General features: G+C 41.6%; 2 long non-coding RNA genes across 2 annotated transcripts; one reads left to right on the top strand and one right to left on the bottom strand.

Annotated features, from left to right (window-relative positions):
* Positions 1 to 12,506: 12,506 nt before the first annotated feature.
* On the bottom strand, positions 12,507 to 15,377 carry LOC149911971 (uncharacterized). The gene is made up of 3 exons (XR_016462602.1): positions 15,019 to 15,377; positions 14,514 to 14,633; positions 12,507 to 12,624 (listed from the first exon to the last, which is right to left on the bottom strand). It is a non-coding gene; the product is annotated as an uncharacterized LOC149911971 (long non-coding RNA).
* Positions 15,378 to 24,139: 8,762 nt separating this feature from the next.
* LOC149911970 (uncharacterized) lies at positions 24,140 to 26,991 on the top strand. The gene is made up of 3 exons (XR_016462603.1): positions 24,140 to 24,498; positions 24,858 to 24,977; positions 26,867 to 26,991. It is a non-coding gene; the product is annotated as an uncharacterized LOC149911970 (long non-coding RNA).
* Positions 26,992 to 27,208: the final 217 nt, after the last annotated feature.

The raw sequence follows: 27,208 nt of genomic DNA, 5'->3' as shown, positions 1-27,208 counted from the left end.
TGAGGAGTGGAAAGCAGTATTCTTGAGATGAAACGTGAGGTATTTCTAAGAGTCCTGGTATTTCTGGGAGAAAATGTCTTGTTTTGGAGAGCCAAAGTCCCATTTTGGGGGCAGAAGCTGGTATTTCTGTGACACTGCCATCTTGATGGGGGTAAGTGTGATCTTGAGGAGTGTAAAGCAGCATTTTGGTTAGAAAATGGGAGCTCTTCCTAAGAGCAGTGCTATTTCTGGGAGAAAAGGAGCTCTACTGGGCATAAAAATGGTGTATCTGTGATAAAATGCCACATTTCTGAAAGAAACTGTCCTCTTGCGGAGTGTAATGCTGTATGTTCCGGAGGAAATGGGAAATATTCAGCAGAGTCCTGGTATTTCTGGGAGAAGAGGTCTGATGTGGGGGGGGGGAAGGTGATGTATCTGTGAGAAAGCTGGTGTTTCTGGGAGAAAATGCCAGGTATTGGTGAGGAAACAGATGCTAGAGAGGGAAAAGGCTGGTATTTTGGGGAAAAAAGGCCGTTTGTTAAAGAATAAGCTGGCATTTCTGGGAGAATATGTCCCATCGTTGGGAGAAAACGGGTGTATGTGGGAGAAAATGTCGTGTATTTGGGAGAAAGCTGGTGTATGTGGGAGAAAAGGCCATTGTGATGGGAGTCAGTGTGATCTTGAGGAGTGGAAAGCAGTATTCTTGAGATGAAACGTGAGGTATTTCTAAGAGTCCTGGTATTTCTGGGAGAAAATGTCTTGTTTTGGAGAGCCAAAGTCCCATTTTGGGGGCAGAAGCTGGTATTTCTCTGACACTGCCATCTTGATGGGGGTAAGTGTGATCTTGAGGAGTGTAAAGCAGCATTTTGGTTAGAAAATGGGAGCTCTTCCTAAGAGCAGTGCTATTTCTGGGAGAAAAGGAGCTCTACTGGGCATAAAAATGGTGTATCTGTGATAAAATGCCACATTTCTGAAAGAAACTGTCCTCTTGCGGAGTGTAATGCTGTATGTTCCGGAGGAAATGGGAAATATTCAGCAGAGTCCTGGTATTTCTGGGAGAAGAGGTCTGATGTGGGGGGGGGAAGGTGATGTATCTGTGAGAAAGCTGGTGTTTCTGGGAGAAAATGCCAGGTATTGGTGAGGAAACAGATGCTAGAGAGGGAAAAGGCTGGTATTTTGGGGAAAAAAGGCCGTTTTTTAAAGAATAAGCTGGCATTTCTGGGAGAATATGTCCCATCTTTGGGAGAAAACGGGTGTATGTGGGAGAAAATGTCGTGTATTTGGGAGAAAGCTGGTGTATGTGGGAGAAAAGGCCATTGTGATGGGAGTCAGTGTGATCTTGAGGAGTGGAAAGCAGTATTCTTGAGATGAAACGTGAGGTATTTCTAAGAGTCCTGGTATTTCTGGGAGAAAATGTCTTGTTTTGGAGAGCCAAAGTCCCATTTTGGGGGCAGAAGCTGGTATTTCTGTGACACTGCCATCTTGATGGGGGTAAGTGTGATCTTGAGGAGTGTAAAGCAGCATTTTGGTTAGAAAATGGGAGCTCTTCCTAAGAGCAGTGCTATTTCTGGGAGAAAAGGAGCTCTACTGGGCATAAAAATGGTGTATCTGTGATAAAATGCCACATTTCTGAAAGAAGCTGTCCTCTTGCGGAGTGTAATGCTGTATGTTCCGGAGGAAATGGGAAATATTCAGCAGAGTCCTGGTATTTCTGGGAGAAGAGGTCTGATGTGGGGGGGGGAAGGTGATGTATCTGTGAGAAAGCTGGTGTTTCTGGGAGAAAATGCCAGGTATTGGTGAGGAAACAGATGCTAGAGAGGGAAAAGGCTGGTATTTTGGGGAAAAAAGGCCGTTTTTTAAAGAATAAGCTGGCATTTCTGGGAGAATATGTCCCATCTTTGGGAGAAAACGGGTGTATGTGGGAGAAAATGTCGTGTATTTGGGAGAAAGCTGGTGTATGTGGGAGAAAAGGCCATTGTGATGGGAGTCAGTGTGATCTTGAGGAGTGGAAAGCAGTATTCTTGAGATGAAACGTGAGGTATTTCTAAGAGTCCTGGTATTTCTGGGAGAAAATGTCTTGTTTTGGAGAGCCAAAGTCCCATTTTGGGGGCAGAAGCTGGTATTTCTGTGACACTGCCATCTTGATGGGGGTAAGTGTGATCTTGAGGAGTGTAAAGCAGCATTTTGGTTAGAAAATGGGAGCTCTTCCTAAGAGCAGTGCTATTTCTGGGAGAAAAGGAGCTCTACTGGGCATAAAAATGGTGTATCTGTGATAAAATGCCACATTTCTGAAAGAAACTGTCCTCTTGCGGAGTGTAATGCTGTATGTTCCGGAGGAAATGGGAAATATTCAGCAGAGTCCTGGTATTTCTGGGAGAAGAGGTCTGATGTGGGGGGGGGAAGGTGATGTATCTGTGAGAAAGCTGGTGTTTCTGGGAGAAAATGCCAGGTATTGGTGAGGAAACAGATGCTAGAGAGGGAAAAGGCCATCCCTTTGGGAGAGAAGTGGTATTTCTGGGAGAAAATGCCCCAAATCGGGGAGTAAGTGTCATCCTGAGGCGTGTCATGGAGTAGATTTGGGAGGAAATGGAGGTGTTTCACAGAGTAGCGGCACTTCTGGGAGAAAATGTCCTCAGTGGGAAAGACAATGTCCTCTTGAGGGAAGAAAACAGGTCTTTCTTACAGCAAATGTCATCCAATTGGGAGAAAATCTCCTCTCTTGGGGAGAAAAGTGGTCTTTCTGAGAGAAGGTGTCCTCTTCTTGGCTGCAAGTGTCCCAGTTGGCATTGTCATGGAGGCTTTTTGGGGAGAAAGCGTGTGGCAGTTGTAAGAGAAGGGGTATTTCTGGGAGCAAATCTCCTCTTTTTGGAAGAGAAGGTGAAATTTCCAAGGGAAAAGTGGCATTTCTGGGAGGAAATGACATAGCTGGGGGAGAAAAGTGGGAACCGGTGGGAAAGAAGATCTTGTACTGGAGAGCAACGGTGGTCTTTTTGGTGTGCCAAGTGGTCTCTTGGGGAGACAACGTGGTAAATAGGGGAGACAATGTCCTCTGGAGGAGTGTCAAGTAGTATTTGGGAGAGCAAACGTCAGGTATTTCTTGGAAACCGGCTGTTTCTGGGAGATAGTAGCAGACTTGGTTGGAAAATGACAGGTGTTTGTGAGAAAGCTGGTATTTTGGGAAAAAAAGGCCGTTTTTTAAAGAATAAGCTGGCATTTCTGGGAGAATATGTCCCATCTTTGGGAGAAAACGGGTGTATGTGGGAGAAAATGTCGTGTATTTGGGAGAAAGCTGGTGTATGTGGGAGAAAAGGCCATTGTGATGGGAGTCAGTGTGATCTTGAGGAGTGGAAAGCAGTATTCTTGAGATGAAACGTGAGGTATTTCTAAGAGTCCTGGTATTTCTGGGAGAAAATGTCTTGTTTTGGAGAGCCAAAGTCCCATTTTGGGGGCAGAAGCTGGTATTTCTGTGACACTGCCATCTTGATGGGGGTAAGTGTGATCTTGAGGAGTGTAAAGCAGCATTTTGGTTAGAAAATGGGAGCTCTTCCTAAGAGCAGTGCTATTTCTGGGAGAAAAGGAGCTCTACTGGGCATAAAAATGGTGTATCTGTGATAAAATGCCACATTTCTGAAAGAAACTGTCCTCTTGCGGAGTGTAATGCTGTATGTTCCGGAGGAAATGGGAAATATTCAGCAGAGTCCTGGTATTTCTGGGAGAAGAGGTCTGATGTGGGGGGGGGAAGGTGATGTATCTGTGAGAAAGCTGGTGTTTCTGGGAGAAAATGCCAGGTATTGGTGAGGAAACAGATGCTAGAGAGGGAAAAGGCCATCCCTTTGGGAGAGAAGTGGTATTTCTGGGAGAAAATGCCCCAAATCGGGGAGTAAGTGTCATCCTGAGGCGTGTCATGGAGTAGATTTGGGAGGAAATGGAGGTGTTTCACAGAGTAGCGGCACTTCTGGGAGAAAATGTCCTCAGTGGGAAAGACAATGTCCTCTTGAGGGAAGAAAACAGGTCTTTCTTACAGCAAATGTCATCCAATTGGGAGAAAATCTCCTCTCTTGGGGAGAAAAGTGGTCTTTCTGAGAGAAGGTGTCCTCTTCTTGGCTGCAAGTGTCCCAGTTGGCATTGTCATGGAGGCTTTTTGGGGAGAAAGCGTGTGGCAGTTGTAAGAGAAGGGGTATTTCTGGGAGCAAATCTCCTCTTTTTGGAAGAGAAGGTGAAATTTCCAAGGGAAAAGTGGCATTTCTGGGAGGAAATGACATAGCTGGGGGAGAAAAGTGGGAACCGGTGGGAAAGAAGATCTTGTACTGGAGAGCAACGGTGGTCTTTTTGGTGTGCCAAGTGGTCTCTTGGGGAGACAACGTGGTAAATAGGGGAGACAATGTCCTCTGGAGGAGTGTCAAGTAGTATTTGGGAGAGCAAACGTCAGGTATTTCTCGGAAACCGGCTGTTTCTGGGAGATAGTAGCAGACTTGGTTGGAAAATGACAGGTGTTTGTGAGAAAGCTGGTATTTTGGGAAAAAAAGGCCGTTTTTTAAAGAATAAGCTGGCATTTCTGGGAGAATATGTCCCATCTTTGGGAGAAAACGGGTGTATGTGGGAGAAAATGTCGTGTATTTGGGAGAAAGCTGGTGTATGTGGGAGAAAAGGCCATTGTGATGGGAGTCAGTGTGATCTTGAGGAGTGGAAAGCAGTATTCTTGAGATGAAACGTGAGGTATTTCTAAGAGTCCTGGTATTTCTGGGAGAAAATGTCTTGTTTTGGAGAGCCAAAGTCCCATTTTGGGGGCAGAAGCTGGTATTTCTGTGACACTGCCATCTTGATGGGGGTAAGTGTGATCTTGAGGAGTGAAAAGCAGCATTTTGGTTAGAAAATGGGAGCTCTTCCTAAGAGCAGTGCTATTTCTGGGAGAAAAGGAGCTCTACTGGGCATAAAAATGGTGTATCTGTGATAAAATGCCACATTTCTGAAAGAAACTGTCCTCTTGCGGAGTGTAATGCTGTATGTTCCGGAGGAAATGGGAAATATTCAGCAGAGTCCTGGTATTTCTGGGAGAAGAGGTCTGATGTGGGGGGGGGAAGGTGATGTATCTGTGAGAAAGCTGGTGTTTCTGGGAGAAAATGCCAGGTATTGGTGAGGAAACAGATGCTAGAGAGGGAAAAGGCTGGTATTTTGGGGAAAAAAGGCCGTTTTTTAAAGAATAAGCTGGCATTTCTGGGAGAATATGTCCCATCTTTGGGAGAAAACGGGTGTATGTGGGAGAAAATGTCGTGTATTTGGGAGAAAGCTGGTGTATGTGGGAGAAAAGGCCATTGTGATGGGAGTCAGTGTGATCTTGAGGAGTGGAAAGCAGTATTCTTGAGATGAAACGTGAGGTATTTCTAAGAGTCCTGGTATTTCTGGGAGAAAATGTCTTGTTTTGGAGAGCCAAAGTCCCATTTTGGGGGCAGAAGCTGGTATTTCTGTGACACTGCCATCTTGATGGGGGTAAGTGTGATCTTGAGGAGTGTAAAGCAGCATTTTGGTTAGAAAATGGGAGCTCTTCCTAAGAGCAGTGCTATTTCTGGGAGAAAAGGAGCTCTACTGGGCATAAAAATGGTGTATCTGTGATAAAATGCCACATTTCTGAAAGAAGCTGTCCTCTTGCGGAGTGTAATGCGGTATGTTCCGGAGGAAATGGGAAATATTCAGCAGAGTCCTGGTATTTCTGGGAGAAGAGGTCTGATGTGGGGGGGGGAAGGTGATGTATCTGTGAGAAAGCTGGTGTTTCTGGGAGAAAATGCCAGGTATTGGTGAGGAAACAGATGCTAGAGAGGGAAAAGGCCATCCCTTTGGGAGAGAAGTGGTATTTCTGGGAGAAAATGCCCCAAATCGGGGAGTAAGTGTCATCCTGAGGCGTGTCATGGAGTAGATTTGGGAGGAAATGGAGGTGTTTCACAGAGTAGCGGCACTTCTGGGAGAAAATGTCCTCAGTGGGAAAGACAATGTCCTCTTGAGGGAAGAAAACAGGTCTTTCTTACAGCAAATGTCATCCAATTGGGAGAAAATCTCCTCTCTTGGGGAGAAAAGTGGTCTTTCTGAGAGAAGGTGTCCTCTTCTTGGCTGCAAGTGTCCCAGTTGGCATTGTCATGGAGGCTTTTTGGGGAGAAAGCGTGTGGCAGTTGTAAGAGAAGGGGTATTTCTGGGAGCAAATCTCCTCTTTTTGGAAGAGAAGGTGAAATTTCCAAGGGAAAAGTGGCATTTCTGGGAGGAAATGACATAGCTGGGGGAGAAAAGTGGGAACCGGTGGGAAAGAAGATCTTGTACTGGAGAGCAACGGTGGTCTTTTTGGTGTGCCAAGTGGTCTCTTGGGGAGACAACGTGGTAAATAGGGGAGACAATGTCCTCTGGAGGAGTGTCAAGTAGTATTTGGGAGAGCAAACGTCAGGTATTTCTCGGAAACCGGCTGTTTCTGGGAGATAGTAGCAGACTTGGTTGGAAAATGACAGGTGTTTGTGAGAAAGCTGGTATTTTGGGAAAAAAAGGCCGTTTTTTAAAGAATAAGCTGGCATTTCTGGGAGAATATGTCCCATCTTTGGGAGAAAACGGGTGTATGTGGGAGAAAATGTCGTGTATTTGGGAGAAAGCTGGTGTATGTGGGAGAAAAGGCCATTGTGATGGGAGTCAGTGTGATCTTGAGGAGTGGAAAGCAGTATTCTTGAGATGAAACGTGAGGTATTTCTAAGAGTCCTGGTATTTCTGGGAGAAAATGTCTTGTTTTGTTTTATTGTTTTTAATATTTATATATTTTTTATGTTGCAATTTCAAGGAAACACTTCGATAGAAATTGCTTTTAATTCTTTTGGCATACATAGAAGATGTGAAAATGCACATCATATTTTCACATGAATGTAGTAACACAAAAAAAGTTCAAAGCAGTAACTGATACACTCAATTATAAAAGCTGCCCTTCCTGTGCAAGAAATGTAACTCAGCCCTTGGGCTAGATGCCATTCTGTGTCATTGATGTAAACCTGGCGGACGGTACAAATACTCTGAATTTAAAATGGCATGACTAAAAATGGAGTCTTTCCTCTAGCTTTTAAGTTTTAAGAAACATAAAATATGTACGTATGCTTGGCAACTTTTCCTTTCATTATATACAAAAGTGACTCTCTCTAAAATAACTGTCAAACTAAGAGGGACTGTCAGAAACCTATCACAGGAGGTAATCTATTTGCTCAGGTTGCTGAAGAGCAATGAAAAAGTAGATATTGAGTTTCAGTTTTCAGCACATACATTAAAGTCCCATGCCTGTAATTAGGTCTCCTACCTTCCAAATAGAATTTTAAAAAAGTTTGATACATGATTATTTTAAATTATTTTTCTATAATTGGTTAGTGGTATTGTGGAACACATATTTAAGGATTAATGATGAGAAAGATTAGAAATCCAAAAAGTGTAAAATTCCATGCAAACTCAATTAAGTTTCAAGGACATTTCCATCAGAAAGAATGGAAATGAAGAAAGAACGGAGCCCCCAGGCTGGTTGTTGAGTGAGAATTACTGCTTACCCAGCATCCGTTTGCTTCATCAAATGTCCCCCATCTGCTCACAGAAACCTCTCTAAGATGCTTTTCTGAAGAATATTTGGCAGCATGTTTCCCAGGGCTGATGCCTAGGGGAGAGGGTTACATGGAGACTTGCTGTCTATCTTGATGGCAAACCCCTCCTAAGTAGGAATCCAGAGCTGGTGACTCACTTTGTAGTCTTGTATAGGTCTGGGGCAAGACAACATTATGGCAGTGGGGAGATATTCATGGTCAGGCTGGACAGGCCTCTGAGGTCTCTGACCTCTGTGGGTGTCCCTGTTCATTACTGGGGAACTGGACTCAATGGTCTGTAAGAGTCCCTTCCAACTCAAAAAAAAATTCTATGATTCTATGATTCTATGAATATTCCTGGTTTTATTACAAGTACAAATACTGATAAAGCCTACATTCAAATTGTTTATTCCTTGCTTTTGGAGAAGCTAAAACACTAGCACTAAGAGTTTTAATCAACGTAGATAATAGCTTGTCAGTTGTTATGCACAGTGGTACGTGCACCCAGTTTGAAATTTCAGTGCCATTAATGTTTTTAATTTTTTAAGTGATATGACACAGTACATGCAATCAACAATAACGAACATACCATGGTTCAGGACCCCTGATCTCTCAGCTAGTAATTTAAAATATTTTCATGTGTAGAGACAAGACAAGTATTATGTCCTAAATGGAGTCTAGGTCCCCAGCACTATTTCTCTCTCTATTTGATCCCTAAAAACAACTGTTCTCTTGCCAAAGATTTTGCATCGTTAAATCTCCTTTCTGAAACAATGAATATTGTGTAGTTGCAGGCCACTTTTTCAAACCTGTGGACATTCCCTTTGCTTCTACTTCTTTAAGCAACCTGCAGTTGCAATACACTTTTGCAGTACAGTCTTGAACCTCTTTATTCCTTGTTTTTCAGTCACCATGGGCTGTGTCTGTGCTGTCTTTGTAACCAGGACCAGGGAATGACCTCTTTTCTCCCAGTCAGTTTTCTCAACACATCTACTGGTGTGGATGAAGCAAGCAAAGGCAACAAGAAAAGCAAATACAATTATACTAGCAAGCAGGAGTATCATTTATTATAGATGATAATCACATGTTGGTTTGTCACTAGGTGTGTTTAATCAACAACTTTCTTTTTGAAATAAGAGTGAAGATAAAAGAAAAGTTCAAATAGGATTCCTACATGTCTCGTTTTCATTAAAGATTAGATCTGCTACAACACGATGAACTGAGGATAATATAATGTAACGTCCAAACACTTTTTTTCAAGTAATGTTAACACTGAATGAAAGGTATACAGGCTTCAATGAGATTAGGCAGTTGAGGCCTAGTTGAATGCTATTTGTTGTTGAATGGTATTTGTGACAGTGTTGAAAGAAATGGCTGATGTTATTGTAAAGTTACTGTCTGTCATCTATGAAAAACGGTGTTCTGCACAGGTCTGTGAGTGTTAGAAATGGGCTTTCTTGAAGAGCTGTCTTTATGGAAAAGGAGGCATTGCTTGCAAACTGGTAAATTGGGGAAAAAAAAAAAAAAAAGTAACATTTCTGATTTCCAATTTAGTTATTAGAAAATCCCCATCATCTCTCTTTATATTATATGAATACTCCATGGTGTCCTTGGGATGACAAGATGCCTGTACTGCTATTTAGATATGCACAAATACAACAAATCCATGGGCAGATCTTTCCCCTACTGCATTTTTTTAATGTATTTCTTTATTGCTAAACTAAAAGGAAAATAATAGTAGAAAAAATTCAATCACCTTAATCAGCACATGCAAGTCTTAAAAATCTTTTTCTTGCTCTGTAATACTGAAAAGACCTGATGGGAAATGTTACCTTCCAAATTTTGCTCTGTGTATATGCATTTCCTATTTAAACCCTCACTCAGCAAGAGAAGGAAAAACACTTCTCAGTTTCAGTGTAAGTGCCCCATGGAATTTTCTACAGGAAAAATATCACTTTAGATCTGTCAGACAATAACATTTTATTACCTCAAGGATGTTATCTGAACCTGAGGTCTAATATCTAAATGAACTGCAGTTCAGATTATTTGAGATTTAGCAGAAAGACAGAGGGATGGAAAGTTTCATAGAAAGATTCTATGGGGAGAAGTCTCATTCATTTATTGTGGATAAATATGATGAAAAGGTATTCATATACCAAGTTTTAATAACTGTATGGTTAACAGGAGGAACAGTAGACAGCTTTGAGCAGTAGCTGACATACAGAACAGGAGAGTTGGAAGAGTAATATTTCCAAGAAGATTAATTTAATTTAAAGGCAGAATGTTTTTTGGCTATTGGAAAGTTCTCTGTTGTGTTGAGCAAAAGGATAGATATACTGGCTGAAAATAAACCTGTAAAAGTGAGGTAATGCATTTACTAAAACAACAGTAATTGCTATATCAGGATGGATCATATATTAAAGGCAATAAAACTCTGATTAATAGCTGTCAGGTTATTTCTTTATTTTCTCAAATATTTATTTGAGCGCAACATACTATAAATACTTTAAAGAAAATGTTTATCTTATATTTGTACATGATTGCACTCAGTAATACATGGAAGAGCAGCCACTGAAGTGGGAGGATCATAAGCCCAATGTATGTGAAGAGAGAGAGCAATAAATTTGATTCTTCTCAGCATTTTTCTGTTACAGGTTTTGAGAAACTTGTTAGATTTTAGTACCTGCAAATGTAAATGAAACCAACATAAAATACCATACATAACCTTATTACTTTAAATAACATAGAAAATATGGATTGGAAGACTCGTGTGCATGTTCTTTTTTTCTGTCTTAGACCTGAATAAAGCCGTAAAGAAGAAATTAATGCTCTAGTAAGTCACTGTCAACTCTTGCAAGTCCATTTGGGAGAAAATTTGACACTCCATTTTTTTTTTCTTGTTGTCCTTCTATCTCCTACTCTCCTTTCTGTGTATGTTTATTATTTGCCTCATTTCTGTGAAAACAAATCAGGCTCCATTAATAAAAGCAAAAACTGTTTAAGGCCATCCATCTTACTCTTTCTCCTCAAAGGTTTGCTGCCACTTGTTCTATCACAGAGGACTGCAAAACTTTTTTGCTCCACATTGTTACCCTCTAAAGATAAAATGAATAAATTACTTAAGATGATGTTGAAAGACTCTTAATGGTGCATTTATGATCATAACATACGTATTTGTGAGACCTAAGGATTTTTATTCATTCTATTTTTGTTCAATGTAAAATCAAGATTAACTTCTTAGATTTTCTGGACATCCTCGTTGTATAAATTTAATTTTTTACTCCTTTTCCTTGTACAACTTCTGAAATCTGACAGTAAGAACATTTTTATTTTTGTCTCAAACCTCTTTTTTATTCTTTGTCCATCTATTTTTTTTTTCCCCCTATGATGCTTCTTATAACTTTACCAATTACTTTGTGTTCCATTTCATTACGTTATTTATTTTTGCTTTTTCTTTAGGGCAGGATATGTCTACTGCTATGCATCTGCACAGTTCCTACAATGGAGCTTTGATCCTGGTTGGATTGCTTAAGTGCCATTAACATAAACGTGGTTAACAAAAATAGTAGTTTCAGCTTAGTATTTTTCATGCTAAATCAGGTTCAAAACTAGAAGAATAAAAGTTTTTTTGTAAGAAACATAAACATCCATGTTGATTTCATAAGTGAAACTGATTCTGTTTTTGAAGAGCGGAAGAAATTTAAATAATTCACCTGAAAGCAAAGTTCACTTCTGTTTCTATATTCTCAGAAGTGAATCATCAGATTAAACTAGCATGCCACAGTTTAGTGGTAAACCTCTAACACTACCAAATCTACATATGTAGATTTTGCTTTAATGTCACAGGCAACAGAATGTAATCAACTAACAAACAAAACAAGCAAACAGAAAATTCACATCCAAATAAACCAGAAAGAGGAGTTTATAGACACTCTACAGAACTGTTAGCTGTGCTATGCTTTTCAAAAGCTGGAATTTGTCCTACAGACATCTCAGAAGTTGCACATCTGTCCAAGAAGAATCATTGCACTTTATTTCTACTGTACATGTTTATCTTATATCTTATTCTTCATTACTGTTATGTACTATGCAAAATACATAAAGAAAAAAAGCAGTAATCAAACTATACATACTGTGAGCAGGGCTTTGTGAAGGCTGCAGTACTGTACAGAAGAAAGCCTTGAACAGATCTATCTCAAATTCAGGGTAATAATACATTTATTTCCTACCCACATTGCTCATGTAATCCACCAACTATTTTAGGAACGCCTAGATTCTTAAAAATACAGAAATTAAAGTGATTTCCTGATCAACCCTTACAGAAAGACACAAGTTTAAACATGAAAGCAACTATGAATGCTTTGGAGAGAAAAAAATAGAATGTAATGTTAATAATCCCTGTAATGTTAATAAGCTAAATAACAGTTTCAAAGTTTAGTATCTTGATGCTTTACGGAGCTCCCATAAAATGGCTCTGAGCCTTCCCTTTCTAATGATTTTGCACACCCACGCAACTTGCTCTGTGGGGATGGAAGATAACAGGATTTAGATCCTTGACACACTGCAATTGATTTAACAATAAATATTGTCCATCCTAGTTTTGGGTTACTATAAGATGAAAGCAAAAATGTATATACTGATCTACTGGTTTTCTTTTAAAAAACATTCACCTGATGCTGAAGGCTAATTCTGTAAAGCTGAAACTTAAATCCCAGCAGAAACAGGTTCCCAGATATTAAAAACAAACAAACAAACAAACAAAAAAAAATCATAAAAGTATGTATAATGAAATCTTTAGGCATGTGACAAACTTTGTTTTATATATTATATGATTTCAGAACATCTGTCACACACACTCACAAACTTTCCTTAGAAGGAGAAGCAGAAGTTTAGATGATGATAAAGTTATGTTCTTACCACATTAGACGGTTCCAATTTCTTCCTTCTAGCAAGGTCAGTGATATTATTGCCATTGTAGTTGATGCTCTCCATACAGCCTTTGAAATTTTTTTCTGCTGTTAGAACTTGGCTTCCCAGAAAAAGGCATGCCTCCAAAGGTTATCTTTGAATGTATCAGAAAATGAAAGACAGTTACTGGAGGACAAGGGCTTAGAATTTTTGCTTACTAGAAAAAGAAAGTATCAAACAAGTACTGGAAAAGTAGGAAAAAGTCTATGATGAAGTCATGACTGCAAATATTTTTGGTGGTAAATTGTATCTATTATTAGGTTTTCCCAAATACAGAGAAAATATGTATCACAGTTACATATAGACTGTAACGAAGAGAAGGTCTCTAAAAGGAATGCACTTTTAAATGCTTGGCAGAGCAAAATGTCAGTATTGTTAAGAAACAAGAATTTGTTGGCCAAAGAATGTGCTGTCTGTCTGATCTTGGAGAAGAAAAGTCTGCCTTTCTTTACAAACCTGAATGCAGAAAGTTTGAGAAGTAAAGGTGCCCAGTAAAACCTATTTCAATATGTAGACTGAAACAAACATTAAAATAAAAAAAAATCTACTAAATCAAAAGGGAAGAAGGAAAGTGTTGCTTTATGTAGAACATCCATCAGTTTGGTAGAGTGTCAGAAGTGAGAAGTGGTTGGTGGCAAGTAAGTATTATTCATTCTTTGTCATATATTAAAATAAAGGATGTTTTATTTTCTTTCATGTACCAAACCGTAATACCAAACAGTTCCATTTGTCTTAAATACTCTATACAACTGCAGATAATTACAGCAACATAAAAACCAGCATTATGACATACCTAGAGGGATTAGTTTGACTTGTGTTTGGTTCCCAGGTCCCAAGATGCCAGTATCTGGGAAAGTGGCAAATGGAAATTCAACTGTGCAGAGGAACAGGAAAAAACCCTATATCTGTATATCAGCAATACAGAAATAATTGATAAAATGCTCAGGAAACAAGCTGTGTTTAACCAGCACTGTCCAATCCAGCCTGTTGCAGGGTCCACGACAGCAGTGAGAGGAAAGAGCAGCAGACAAGACTCCTCTGGCTTGTACCATGGTATTAGTTCTAGCACGTTCTGCTAGAAGTTCTGCATTTGAAGTTACATTAGCAAGCCTGATGTGCTTGGCAACAGCACAACATCTCACTCCATATGTAACGTATTTTCTGTGGCAAAGAACTTCTTTGTTCATAACTCACGGACTTTTGATTTCCATGCATCTCATGGGCCTGAGATAAAAGACAATTTAAAAGGAAAGAAAGAAAAAAAAAAGGGGGGGGGGATGCTATGATGGTAATGTTTAATATTCGTGTGGGGGGTGAAAGGTGTACTTGAGTTGCCTAAGCACAAGCTTCTACTGCTATTGGTGATACCTGGGGTAGTGTGCCTTAGTAACCTCTGCTTTCTGCTTGAGGAGGTATGCATCTCTATAAATTCTCTGCCATTTCTGCCAACACCATGGGAGTGCTACAGATATCTAGGGGATATATGTATATAAGCTGCTCATTCAGTTTACGTGTTTGTCTTTTTCTTGGATGAGAAATAGTTGCTGTTTATTATTTCCTTAAATGCAACACAAGCATTTACTCATAATATCCAATCTGAGAACACCGTTCTTGTAACTGCTTATGAAAATCATAGATACAGAAATCAAAAGAAACTGTTTCAATCTGCTTGCATTTAAGGAAATAGGAAGTCTCTTTCCACCCTTGCGCATATTTAAGACTGTTTTCTGACAAACTGCTAGCTAAAGGCTTCAGTCTTTCTTTTTGTGCTTACTCCCTCAATGGAATAGCTGAGCTTTTGTAACTGTCCCTACTTTGAAGTTTTCTAGTGGATCCAGGTTGGTTTAAGTATCCTCTATTCCTCACTTCTGTCTTTTCTACCATTTTCTTCAAAAAGGAGCATGTTAAGAACATAAATTTCTATTCTGTTAAGAGTCTTCTCCTGCAGTTAGCTGGTTAGTAAATAATACTTTGCTCACTCACCTCACTCAACCTGCTGGCCACATTCTTTTTAATGCATCCCAGGATACCATTGGCCTTCTTGACCACAAGGCCACATTGCTGGTTTGTGGTCACCCTGCTGTCTACAGGGACACCCAGGCCCTGTTTGTAAGAGAATGTGATTGACTTCACTTCTTCCAGCAAAAAAAGAGAAGCAGGTCTAAGACATCTGTTTATCTCCAATTTAAACAACTTAATTTAGGTAGAATTATGTGTTTTACAGCTATTCACGTTGCTGTGAAAAGAAGCGCGGCTATACGAATAAGAAGTCGCGCGGCTCTGCCCTCGCAACTCCCCCCGCCCCGCGCACGGAGGCGGCCCCCAGCCGCAGCCCCCAGCCGCAGCCCCCAGCCGCAGCCCCCAGCCGCTCCCCCCCTCGCGCAGCGCCACTCCGAGGTGCCGCCTGCCGCAGCGACGGCGGCGGGGAGCCCTCGCGCCCAGAGGCGGCCTTCCCGGGGTCTGCCCTCTCCGCCCCCCTCCCACCTACCTGAGGGCAGCCGGCATCCGTCCGCGCAGCGGCGCACAGCCGGTGGCACCGCGCGCACAGCCTGCCTGCCTGCCTGCCTGCCTGCCGCCCTCCCTCGGACGAGGGTCCCCTTAGACGAAAGCACAGCCCCAGCCCGGCCGCTACCGCGAGGGACCGCGCCCGCGGCCGGAGCCCGGGGGCCGCGAGGAGGGAGGGCTGAGCGCCCGGTGACAGGTGAGGACGGCCCCCGCGCCGCTCCCTACCTCGCGCCGCTCTCCTCGCAGCCGGCGGCTCGCTTACCCTCGACCGCCGCCGCCCCCTCGCTCCGTTCCCCCGCCCTAACGCGGAGTTCAACGCGACCCCGCTAGCCGCGAGGCCCCGCCCCCCGCCCCGCACTGACGGCTCTCTCCGCCAATAGCGAAGAAGACGGCCGTCCTCGAGCTCCGCCCTCACCTCCTTCGACCAATAGGAGCTATCCGTGGTGCTGCCCCTCCGCCTTCCCGGCAGGCTCGGTTGGCTCGCAGCTGCCGAGCAACGGGCGCGGGGCTGCGGGTGGGGCCGCTGAGGGCGGTGGCCGGGCCCCCGCTGCGGGCCGGGGTTGGTGCCGCGGGATTGTGCCCGGGGCTTCTCGTTCGGGAGCTTTCGCCTCATAGATGGACGTTTTTTGTTCCCCTCCCCTTTTTCCCTCTTGGCTCAGCCATCAGGAGGATGGAAATATCTCCCGCACTCTCAAAGCTGTAATCTCGGCTTGCAGAAATGATAACTGGTATGTGAAGATGTTTCTAATTTTTTTGTTTCTTCACTTGTTTGTGAACCTAGGGTAGGGAGAAAGAACTGAAGTAACCTGCAGTGAGATTCTATCACTTTTGTAACTCCTTAAGCATAGTCAAGAATGTATGTTTGTGAACTACTTTATTAAGATAGTCCTGGTGGAGTATACTTTATATCACTGGGAGTCCAGGATTTTCTGAACAGTTCTTAAATCAGAGTCTAGCAATAGCAAAGTTGAATTACATGTACACTGTACAGTTAGGTTGTTGGTAATAAGCAGAGCTTGTGCATCTCAACAGCTGCAGCTATACAAGCTATACATTTGTCAAGTAAGCTCAGTATGAGTGGAGTATCAGCTTTATTAATTCAAGTCATTCTCATAATCTTATCCATACATAATGTTTGTGTTCTTAATACCTTAACCAAGTGAGTGAAAAGTTTCCAGCTAATCTGTTTAGCTTCCAGGCAAGTGATTCCACATGTTAAATTTGCTGCTTCCTCCTTTCTCCCATTCCCTGGTCTCTTAGGTCAGTGTTCGTTCTCTTATGTCCTCTATTAAGGAATAGGTTTAGTTCTGCTACATATTAATGCCATGCCTACAGATAAATTATCCTTACATCTCAAACTGAATAGCTGCTGCTTGACGTTTTTTTTTTCCTTCTAGGCTAGGAAGTCTCTGTATGGCATGCCAGCAACGTTTTGTTGCAACGTTCTTAAAAGAAGAAATCTTTTACAGCGTGCAAGTTCTTTAAGATATGGTGATGCATTGGGGTTTAACCCAGCAGATCACTGAGCGTCACGTGGCTGTTCATTCACTGCCCCCATCTCAGTGAGATGGAGAGGAGAAATGAGGGAAAAAATGAGATAGAGAAAAAGAAAAGCATAATAATTATGGCATGTATATCTACATATACACACAGATACTTGTAATCTAGATTTATAACAACGGATGCGCAAGCAATTGCTCATCTCCTCTTGAGGTCTTGAAACAGTAAACGTTCGGTGCAGAAAGTCTATACCAAATTAACTTGAAAAACGGATGCTTTCCAGCTTCAGGTGAGACAATTATTCATTGATCTTTTGTACATTTCAAGTGTGCAAAAACTCACCTCTGGAAGACTGATATTTGTAGATAAAATTGATATGGCTTACTGGGCTCTGTTAGTGGCTCTTAGATGTAGTAAATTTGATGTTGTTAATGATCTTCTGCATATGGAAGTTCTACTTCTGCTGAATTTACCTGTCATTAACAGCTTGCTGCATTGTGAAATCATTAAATAGCAGCCTTTAACATATTTAACTCTGGTTTTTGAAAAGCTGAACTTCCTAATTGGGACTCATACATGTATGAAGCCTTGGTGTCTGGTGCTGACTTGAGAATAAAACTTCAGTTATTACTTACAGGGCCTGCCTTACAGCATAAGATCACATGGCAGTGCCTTCTGCTTTCAGTATTTTACCAGTGCTGTGGTACAACTGGGTCTGGTTAATACCTGTTCAGATACAAGACAGAGTAAGGAAAATGTGTTTATTATTTCAGATCAGCCCTTTTTTACAAGGCATCGATTGGTTACTTGGTGGTGAATGTTGGGTTCTATTGCAGATGTGATGCCATCCATGCAGTAATGGATAGAAATACATTAAAGGAGCAGCATAACAATTTATTTCACAGGGCAAAGGTCAAGAGAGTGCTGATTCCATATTACAAATCTAACAAAACTGAAGTGGCAGAAGCATTCTTTGAAGGCTTAAGCAGATGAGGGATGTTCAGTTTTCTGTTACAAAACCTAAATCAGAGAGCATTGAAATCTGTTGAATTTTGGAATAGTTGAGAGTAAGAATGTGAATTCTGTTTGTAACAGAAAAAAACTTGTTCTCATTCCATCCCTCTACTACTCGCATCTGCTCCACATGTCGAAGTAGGAAAAGAGTCATTTGTTGCTCCGTTAATTGCAAAACTGTATTTGTCAGACACCAATTCTGAATCAGCTCTCATACCTGTTACCGTGCTTTCGATAACAAGACTGCAGTTGGGGTTGGTTTGTAGGGAGGCTAGATGAATTGAAAGGGAGTGGATTGGGATAGTATAGCTGCTGGACAGAAACACCTATTTTAAAAGATGATCATCCTATGAAGTATGCCAGTTTTCCCACCTTGTGTATGTGACCTGAGGAGCTATGTTAAGATAAGCTTAAGATAATGGCAGGACAAGGGGAAATGGCTTTAAGTTGAGGGAGGGAGGATTTAGGTTGAGTATCAGGGGAAGTTCTTTACAGAGTGAATGGTGAGGTGCTGGAACAGGCTGCCCAGAGAGGCTGTGGACACCCCTCTTCCTGGAGGTGTTCAAGGCCAGTTGGATGAGGTCCTGGGCAGCCTGGTCTAATATTTAATAGGGAGGTTGGTGGCCCTGCATATGGTGGAGGGGTTGGAGCTTCATGATCTTTGAGGGTCCCTTCCAACCCAAGCCATTCTATGATTTTCTGATTCTAAGCTCAAATGCTAGTGTCTTGGGAATCAAAGCAGAGTTTCTCTTTGCCATCCCTATTTACAGTTGCTTAACTAGGATCTGTAGTATCAGAAAGAAACCTGGGATATAATTGGAGTAAATGCAATTAAATTCTTCTGTAAAATAGTCAATTTAAAACCCTTTATGTCTTGAGCGATCATGGAAAGAGTGACATAAAATGATTATTTAACGGATGTATTTGGGATCTCTGCTTGATTACTATAAAAAGATTCCTTCATAAGACATTGTATGGAGTTGGCTGATATTTGCTGAAATACTCCTGTTGAAACTTTCTGGTGTGGAATATTGCTTCCAGTATTTCATCATACCTTTAAAAACTTACGAAGTTTCAATCTACAAGTTTTGGACTCCTTCATAGTGCTTTTCTGTAGCCATTTGAAGTATTACTTCTGCCTTTCAGTCTTGCACTGAGACTTCATTTGGTGGTCTCATTCTCTACTGATCTAATTTTCTCATTTGTTTCCTTTAATATTATAGTGCTTATCATTGATTGATGCTTTTGTTTTGTTCATAACTCACGGACTTTGCATGTTCATAAAAGCTGTTACATACTTTGGAAAGTTCAGGCATACCTTCAATCCTCCTCTGTATTCGATTCCTACTGACTTCATAGTAACTGCTGTTCCCAGCAGAGCTCAATGACAGCCGGCGCAGGATCGGGGCTGAATTTGAGGTAGCAGTCACTGGCTGAAAGGAATTCCTGTAATATGCTGCACTCCCCGAAGTACGATATTCAGTGGAATTTTGACGGGCTGGGCTTGACAGATTTACTGAATTAAGTGCAGAATCCATAGAGTCCTCAGAAAAGCGATGCTCTTTGGAAGTGCTGTTTTCTTCTATACGTAACGTTTCTGCTACAGAAAACAAAAGCATCAATCTGTTCAAAACGATGTTCAAAACGATGGGCTTTGTAGCTTTGTTATTTAATTCCTTGCTATGTTCTCTTGAAGATAATAACAAGCTCCAAGCCTGTTAACAAGTCTCCTGTGAGACAAGACTTACTGAAGAATAGTCATTCTCAAGTAATCACTGGTCCTTTACTACATTAAAAAATTTCCAGTAAAATGTCTAATAGACAAGTTTGAGACAGTCTTCCATAAATCATCTCAGCTGTATATGTTAAATATTATGAGCAGGATGTGGACATAAGGTTTGATTTTTTTTTTTCATTGTCTGATATTAGCATTAACACATATGCAATCTCAGTCAAGCATTTTCATTATCTTTCTTAATGGTTATCTTCTGAGAATTTGTTTAGGAGTGCATTATGTTTCTATTTTTTATAAATATAAAAAGAATTTTTTAACATAAAAAAACCTCTCATGTTAACTAGCAAATGTTTAATTTGTTCTACACAGTAGAGGGAGTCTCTAACTTCATATGCAAGAGGACAATTATCATCTGTAGATCTCCATATGTTCGGAGACAATAGCCATCACAAAAAACTGAAGAGACTACATGCAGAGCTGCAGAAGGCTGTAAATCCTAGACTCACATGCACACTAACACAATACAGTCTGATCACAATGCTGCAACTACGAGTCGTTAAACATCAGTGGGAACACCACTCCATTCTCTCATCATTGTATGTTCTCAGCTCCACTTGCACTAGGCCAACATCTAGCCTGAGGAAGAAGTTGGAAGCCTGATGCAAAAATCTGCATGAAACAAATGCTGCTTTGGCAAGAGACTTAAGAGCTGGAAAATATAGCTAACAGGTTCACAGAAGTGTAAACTCCACATTACCATCTTGAAAATTACTCTATGAAAGTTATAAAACATATGCTAGTGGAGCAGCATATTCTTGGGGGTAACTGGTACAATCTGTGAAACAAGTTCCTAGAATATGCTCTTTATTACTCTTCTTATATGACAACTTCCAATAATTTCTTGGGAAAATTCCAGAATTAAATAAAGGAAGAGTATTTTCCACAAACAAACAAACAACAGCAACAAAAAACACACAGAGAGCTTTTTAAGCACGTTTAACTTGTTCTATTAGCAATTACGTTCTCTCTCCTGAAGTCTGTATAAAACTGGAGTTTAGTGAAGAACTTGAGGTGTATTTCACAGTTATGATCTTCAGGCAACATTATCCCAAAGTGGAACAAAGACACCCAGAGAACCGGTTCCCTACTTAGTGAATTCAGTAAAGCAAGACATGCAATCCACCATAACATCTTCTATTAAACACAACACTTGTGGCAAAAAGAAGCTTTTAAGTCCACAAGCCCTTCTCTTTCAAGTACACAATCCTCAAGACAATAATGATAAACTTTCTAGTTTGATCTGTATCAAAAAAGCAAAGCAGTGGCTACTGAGGTTTTCGGAGAAAGCAAACTTTTATTTGTCGGCTTGAAGTAGCTGCAGCAACTTGCTAAAAGGAAAGCAATAGCCATCTTTCTATAGAATTTCAGAGGTACTAACAGACACAATCAATGATAAGCACTATAATATTAAAGGAAACAAATGAGAAAATTAGATCAGTAGAGAATGAGACCACCAAATGAAGTCTCAGTGCAAGACTGAAAGGCAGAAGTAATACTTCAAATGGCTACAGAAAAGCACTATGAAGGAGTCCAAAACTTGTAGATTGAAACTTCGTAAGTTTTTAAAGGTATGATGAAATACTGGAAGCAATATTCCACACCAGAAAGTTTCAACAGGAGTATTTCAGCAAATATCAGCCAACTCCATACAATGTCTTATGAAGGAATCTTTTTATAGTAATCAAGCAGAGATCCCAAATACATCCGTTAAATAATCATTTTATGTCACTCTTTCCATGATCGCTCAAGACATAAAGGGTTTTAAATTGACTATTTTACAGAAGAATTTAATTGCATTTACTCCAATTATATCCCAGGTTTCTTTCTGATACTACAGATCCTAGTTAAGCAACTGTAAATAGGGATGGCAAAGAGAAACTCTGCTTTGATTCCCAAGACACTAGCATTTGAGCTTAGAATCAGAAAATCATAGAATGGCTTGGGTTGGAAGGGACCCTCAAAGATCATGAAGCTCCAACCCCTCCACCATATGCAGGGCCACCAACCTCCCTATTAAATATTAGACCAGGCTGCCCAGGACCTCATCCAACTGGCCTTGAACACCTCCAGGAAGAGGGGTGTCCACAGCCTCTCTGGGCAGCCTGTTCCAGCACCTCACCATTCACTCTGTAAAGAACTTCCCCTGATACTCAACCTAAATCCTCCCTCCCTCAACTTAAAGCCATTTCCCCTTGTCCTGCCATTATCTTAAGCTTATCTTAACATAGCTCCTCAGGTCACATACACAAGGTGGGAAAACTGGCATACTTCATAGGATGATCATCTTTTAAAATAGGTGTTTCTGTCCAGCAGCTATACTATCCCAATCCACTCCCTTTCAATTCATCTAGCCTCCCTACAAACCAACCCCAACTGCAGTCTTGTTATCGAAAGCACGGTAACAGGTATGAGAGCTGATTCAGAATTGGTGTCTGACAAATACAGTTTTGCAATTAACGGAGCAACAAATGACTCTTTTCCTACTTCGACATGTGGAGCAGATGCGAGTAGTAGAGGGATGGAATGAGAACAAGTTTTTTTCTGTTACAAACAGAATTCACATTCTTACTCTCAACTATTCCAAAATTCAACAGATTTCAATGCTCTCTGATTTAGGTTTTGTAACAGAAAACTGAACATCCCTCATCTGCTTAAGCCTTCAAAGAATGCTTCTGCCACTTCAGTTTTGTTAGATTTGTAATATGGAATCAGCACTCTCTTGACCTTTGCCCTGTGAAATAAATTGTTATGCTGCTCCTTTAATGTATTTCTATCCATTACTGCATGGATGGCATCACATCTGCAATAGAACCCAACATTCACCACCAAGTAACCAATCGATGCCTTGTAAAAAAGGGCTGATCTGAAATAATAAACACATTTTCCTTACTCTGTCTTGTATCTGAACAGGTATTAACCAGACCCAGTTGTACCACAGCACTGGTAAAATACTGAAAGCAGAAGGCACTGCCATGTGATCTTATGCTGTAAGGCAGGCCCTGTAAGTAATAACTGAAGTTTTATTCTCAAGTCAGCACCAGACACCAAGGCTTCATACATGTATGAGTCCCAATTAGGAAGTTCAGCTTTTCAAAAACCAGAGTTAAATATGTTAAAGGCTGCTATTTAATGATTTCACAATGCAGCAAGCTGTTAATGACAGGTAAATTCAGCAGAAGTAGAACTTCCATATGCAGAAGATCATTAACAACATCAAATTTACTACATCTAAGAGCCACTAACAGAGCCCAGTAAGCCATATCAATTTTATCTACAAATATCAGTCTTCCAGAGGTGAGTTTTTGCACACTTGAAATGTACAAAAGATCAATGAATAATTGTCTCACCTGAAGCTGGAAAGCATCCGTTTTTCAAGTTAATTTGGTATAGACTTTCTGCACCGAACGTTTACTGTTTCAAGACCTCAAGAGGAGATGAGCAATTGCTTGCGCATCCGTTGTTATAAATCTAGATTACAAGTATCTGTGTGTATATGTAGATATACATGCCATAATTATTATGCTTTTCTTTTTCTCTATCTCATTTTTTCCCTCATTTCTCCTCTCCATCTCACTGAGATGGGGGCAGTGAATGAACAGCCACGTGACGCTCAGTGATCTGCTGGGTTAAACCCCAATGCATCACCACATCTTAAAGAACTTGCACGCTGTAAAAGATTTCTTCTTTTAAGAACGTTGCAACAAAACGTTGCTGGCATGCCATACAGAGACTTCCTAGCCTAGAAGGAAAAAAAAAAACGTCAAGCAGCAGCTATTCAGTTTGAGATGTAAGGATAATTTATCTGTAGGCATGGCATTAATATGTAGCAGAACTAAACCTATTCCTTAATAGAGGACATAAGAGAACGAACACTGACCTAAGAGACCAGGGAATGGGAGAAAGGAGGAAGCAGCAAATTTAACATGTGGAATCACTTGCCTGGAAGCTAAACAGATTAGCTGGAAACTTTTCACTCACTTGGTTAAGGTATTAAGAACACAAACATTATGTATGGATAAGATTATGAGAATGACTTGAATTAATAAAGCTGATACTCCACTCATACTGAGCTTACTTGACAAATGTATAGCTTGTATAGCTGCAGCTGTTGAGATGCACAAGCTCTGCTTATTACCAACAACCTAACTGTACAGTGTACATGTAATTCAACTTTGCTATTGCTAGACTCTGATTTAAGAACTGTTCAGAAAATCCTGGACTCCCAGTGATATAAAGTATACTCCACCAGGACTATCTTAATAAAGTAGTTCACAAACATACATTCTTGACTATGCTTAAGGAGTTACAAAAGTGATAGAATCTCACTGCAGGTTACTTCAGTTCTTTCTCCCTACCCTAGGTTCACAAACAAGTGAAGAAACAAAAAAATTAGAAACATCTTCACATACCAGTTATCATTTCTGCAAGCCGAGATTACAGCTTTGAGAGTGCGGGAGATATTTCCATCCTCCTGATGGCTGAGCCAAGAGGGAAAAAGGGGAGGGGAACAAAAAACGTCCATCTATGAGGCGAAAGCTCCCGAACGAGAAGCCCCGGGCACAATCCCGCGGCACCAACCCCGGCCCGCAGCGGGGGCCCGGCCACCGCCCTCAGCGGCCCCACCCGCAGCCCCGCGCCCGTTGCTCGGCAGCTGCGAGCCAACCGAGCCTGCCGGGAAGGCGGAGGGGCAGCACCACGGATAGCTCCTATTGGTCGAAGGAGGTGAGGGCGGAGCTCGAGGACGGCCGTCTTCTTCGCTATTGGCGGAGAGAGCCGTCAGTGCGGGGCGGGGGGCGGGGCCTCGCGGCTAGCGGGGTCGCGTTGAACTCCGCGTTAGGGCGGGGGAACGGAGCGAGGGGGCGGCGGCGGTCGAGGGTAAGCGAGCCGCCGGCTGCGAGGAGAGCGGCGCGAGGTAGGGAGCGGCGCGGGGGCCGTCCTCACCTGTCACCGGGCGCTCAGCCCTCCCTCCTCGCGGCCCCCGGGCTCCGGCCGCGGGCGCGGTCCCTCGCGGTAGCGGCCGGGCTGGGGCTGTGCTTTCGTCTAAGGGGACCCTCGTCCGAGGGAGGGCGGCAGGCAGGCAGGCAGGCAGGCAGGCTGTGCGCGCGGTGCCACCGGCTGTGCGCCGCTGCGCGGACGGATGCCGGCTGCCCTCAGGTAGGTGGGAGGGGGGCGGAGAGGGCAGACCCCGGGAAGGCCGCCTCTGGGCGCGAGGGCTCCCCGCCGCCGTCGCTGCGGCAGGCGGCACCTCGGAGTGGCGCTGCGCGAGGGGGGGAGCGGCTGGGGGCCGCGGCTGGGGGCCGCCTCCGTGCGCGGGGCGGGGGGAGTTGCGAGGGCAGAGCCGCGCGACTTCTTATTCGTATAGCCGCGCTTCTTTTCACAGCAACGTGAATAGCTGTAAAACACATAATTCTACCTAAATTAAGTTGTTTAAATTGGAGATAAACAGATGTCTTAGACCTGCTTCTCTTTTTTTGCTGGAAGAAGTGAAGTCAATCACATTCTCTTACAAACAGGGCCTGGGTGTCCCTGTAGACAGCAGGGTGACCACAAACCAGCAATGTGGCCTTGTGGTCAAGAAGGCCAATGGTATCCTGGGATGCATTAAAAAGAATGTGGCCAGCAGGTTGAGTGAGGTGAGTGAGCAAAGTATTATTTACTAACCAGCTAACTGCAGGAGAAGACTCTTAACAGAATAGAAATTTATGTTCTTAACATGCTCCTTTTTGAAGAAAATGGTAGAAAAGACAGAAGTGAGGAATAGAGGATACTTAAACCAACCTGGATCCACTAGAAAACTTCAAAGTAGGGACAGTTACAAAAGCTCAGCTATTCCATTGAGGGAGTAAGCACAAAAAGAAAGACTGAAGCCTTTAGCTAGCAGTTTGTCAGAAAACAGTCTTAAATATGCGCAAGGGTGGAAAGAGACTTCCTATTTCCTTAAATGCAAGCAGATTGAAACAGTTTCTTTTGATTTCTGTATCTATGATTTTCATAAGCAGTTACAAGAACGGTGTTCTCAGATTGGATATTATGAGTAAATGCTTGTGTTGCATTTAAGGAAATAATAAACAGCAACTATTTCTCATCCAAGAAAAAGACAAACACGTAAACTGAATGAGCAGCTTATATACATATATCCCCTAGATATCTGTAGCACTCCCATGGTGTTGGCAGAAATGGCAGAGAATTTATAGAGATGCATACCTCCTCAAGCAGAAAGCAGAGGTTACTAAGGCACACTACCCCAGGTATCACCAATAGCAGTAGAAGCTTGTGCTTAGGCAACTCAAGTACACCTTTCACCCCCCACACGAATATTAAACATTACCATCATAGCATCCCCCCCCCCTTTTTTTTTTCTTTCTTTCCTTTTAAATTGTCTTTTATCTCAGGCCCATGAGATGCATGGAAATCAAAAGTCCGTGAGTTATGAACAAAGAAGTTCTTTGCCACAGAAAATACGTTACATATGGAGTGAGATGTTGTGCTGTTGCCAAGCACATCAGGCTTGCTAATGTAACTTCAAATGCAGAACTTCTAGCAGAACGTGCTAGAACTAATACCATGGTACAAGCCAGAGGAGTCTTGTCTGCTGCTCTTTCCTCTCACTGCTGTCGTGGACCCTGCAACAGGCTGGATTGGACAGTGCTGGTTAAACACAGCTTGTTTCCTGAGCATTTTATCAATTATTTCTGTATTGCTGATATACAGATATAGGGTTTTTTCCTGTTCCTCTGCACAGTTGAATTTCCATTTGCCACTTTCCCAGATACTGGCATCTTGGGACCTGGGAACCAAACACAAGTCAAACTAATCCCTCTAGGTATGTCATAATGCTGGTTTTTATGTTGCTGTAATTATCTGCAGTTGTATAGAGTATTTAAGACAAATGGAACTGTTTGGTATTACGGTTTGGTACATGAAAGAAAATAAAACATCCTTTATTTTAATATATGACAAAGAATGAATAATACTTACTTGCCACCAACCACTTCTCACTTCTGACACTCTACCAAACTGATGGATGTTCTACATAAAGCAACGCTTTCCTTCTTCCCTTTTGATTTAGTAGATTTTTTTTTATTTTAATGTTTGTTTCAGTCTACATATTGAAATAGGTTTTACTGGGCACCTTTACTTCTCAAACTTTCTGCATTCAGGTTTGTAAAGAAAGGCAGACTTTTCTTCTCCAAGATCAGACAGACAGCACATTCTTTGGCCAACAAATTCTTGTTTCTTAACAATACTGACATTTTGCTCTGCCAAGCATTTAAAAGTGCATTCCTTTTAGAGACCTTCTCTTCGTTACAGTCTATATGTAACTGTGATACATATTTTCTCTGTATTTGGGAAAACCTAATAATAGATACAATTTACCACCAAAAATATTTGCAGTCATGACTTCATCATAGACTTTTTCCTACTTTTCCAGTACTTGTTTGATACTTTCTTTTTCTAGTAAGCAAAAATTCTAAGCCCTTGTCCTCCAGTAACTGTCTTTCATTTTCTGATACATTCAAAGATAACCTTTGGAGGCATGCCTTTTTCTGGGAAGCCAAGTTCTAACAGCAGAAAAAAATTTCAAAGGCTGTATGGAGAGCATCAACTACAATGGCAATAATATCACTGACCTTGCTAGAAGGAAGAAATTGGAACCGTCTAATGTGGTAAGAACATAACTTTATCATCATCTAAACTTCTGCTTCTCCTTCTAAGGAAAGTTTGTGAGTGTGTGTGACAGATGTTCTGAAATCATATAATATATAAAACAAAGTTTGTCACATGCCTAAAGATTTCATTATACATACTTTTATGATTTTTTTTTGTTTGTTTGTTTGTCTGTTTTTAATATCTGGGAACCTGT

This window comes from Phasianus colchicus, unplaced genomic scaffold (genome assembly GCF_987193195.1).
Source record: "Phasianus colchicus unplaced genomic scaffold, bPhaCol1.hap1.1 HAP1_SCAFFOLD_48, whole genome shotgun sequence".
NCBI classification, from domain to species: Eukaryota; Metazoa; Chordata; class Aves; order Galliformes; family Phasianidae; genus Phasianus; species Phasianus colchicus.
Note: the sequence above shows the minus strand (reverse complement) of the source record. Positions and strands in the feature narration are given on the sequence as shown.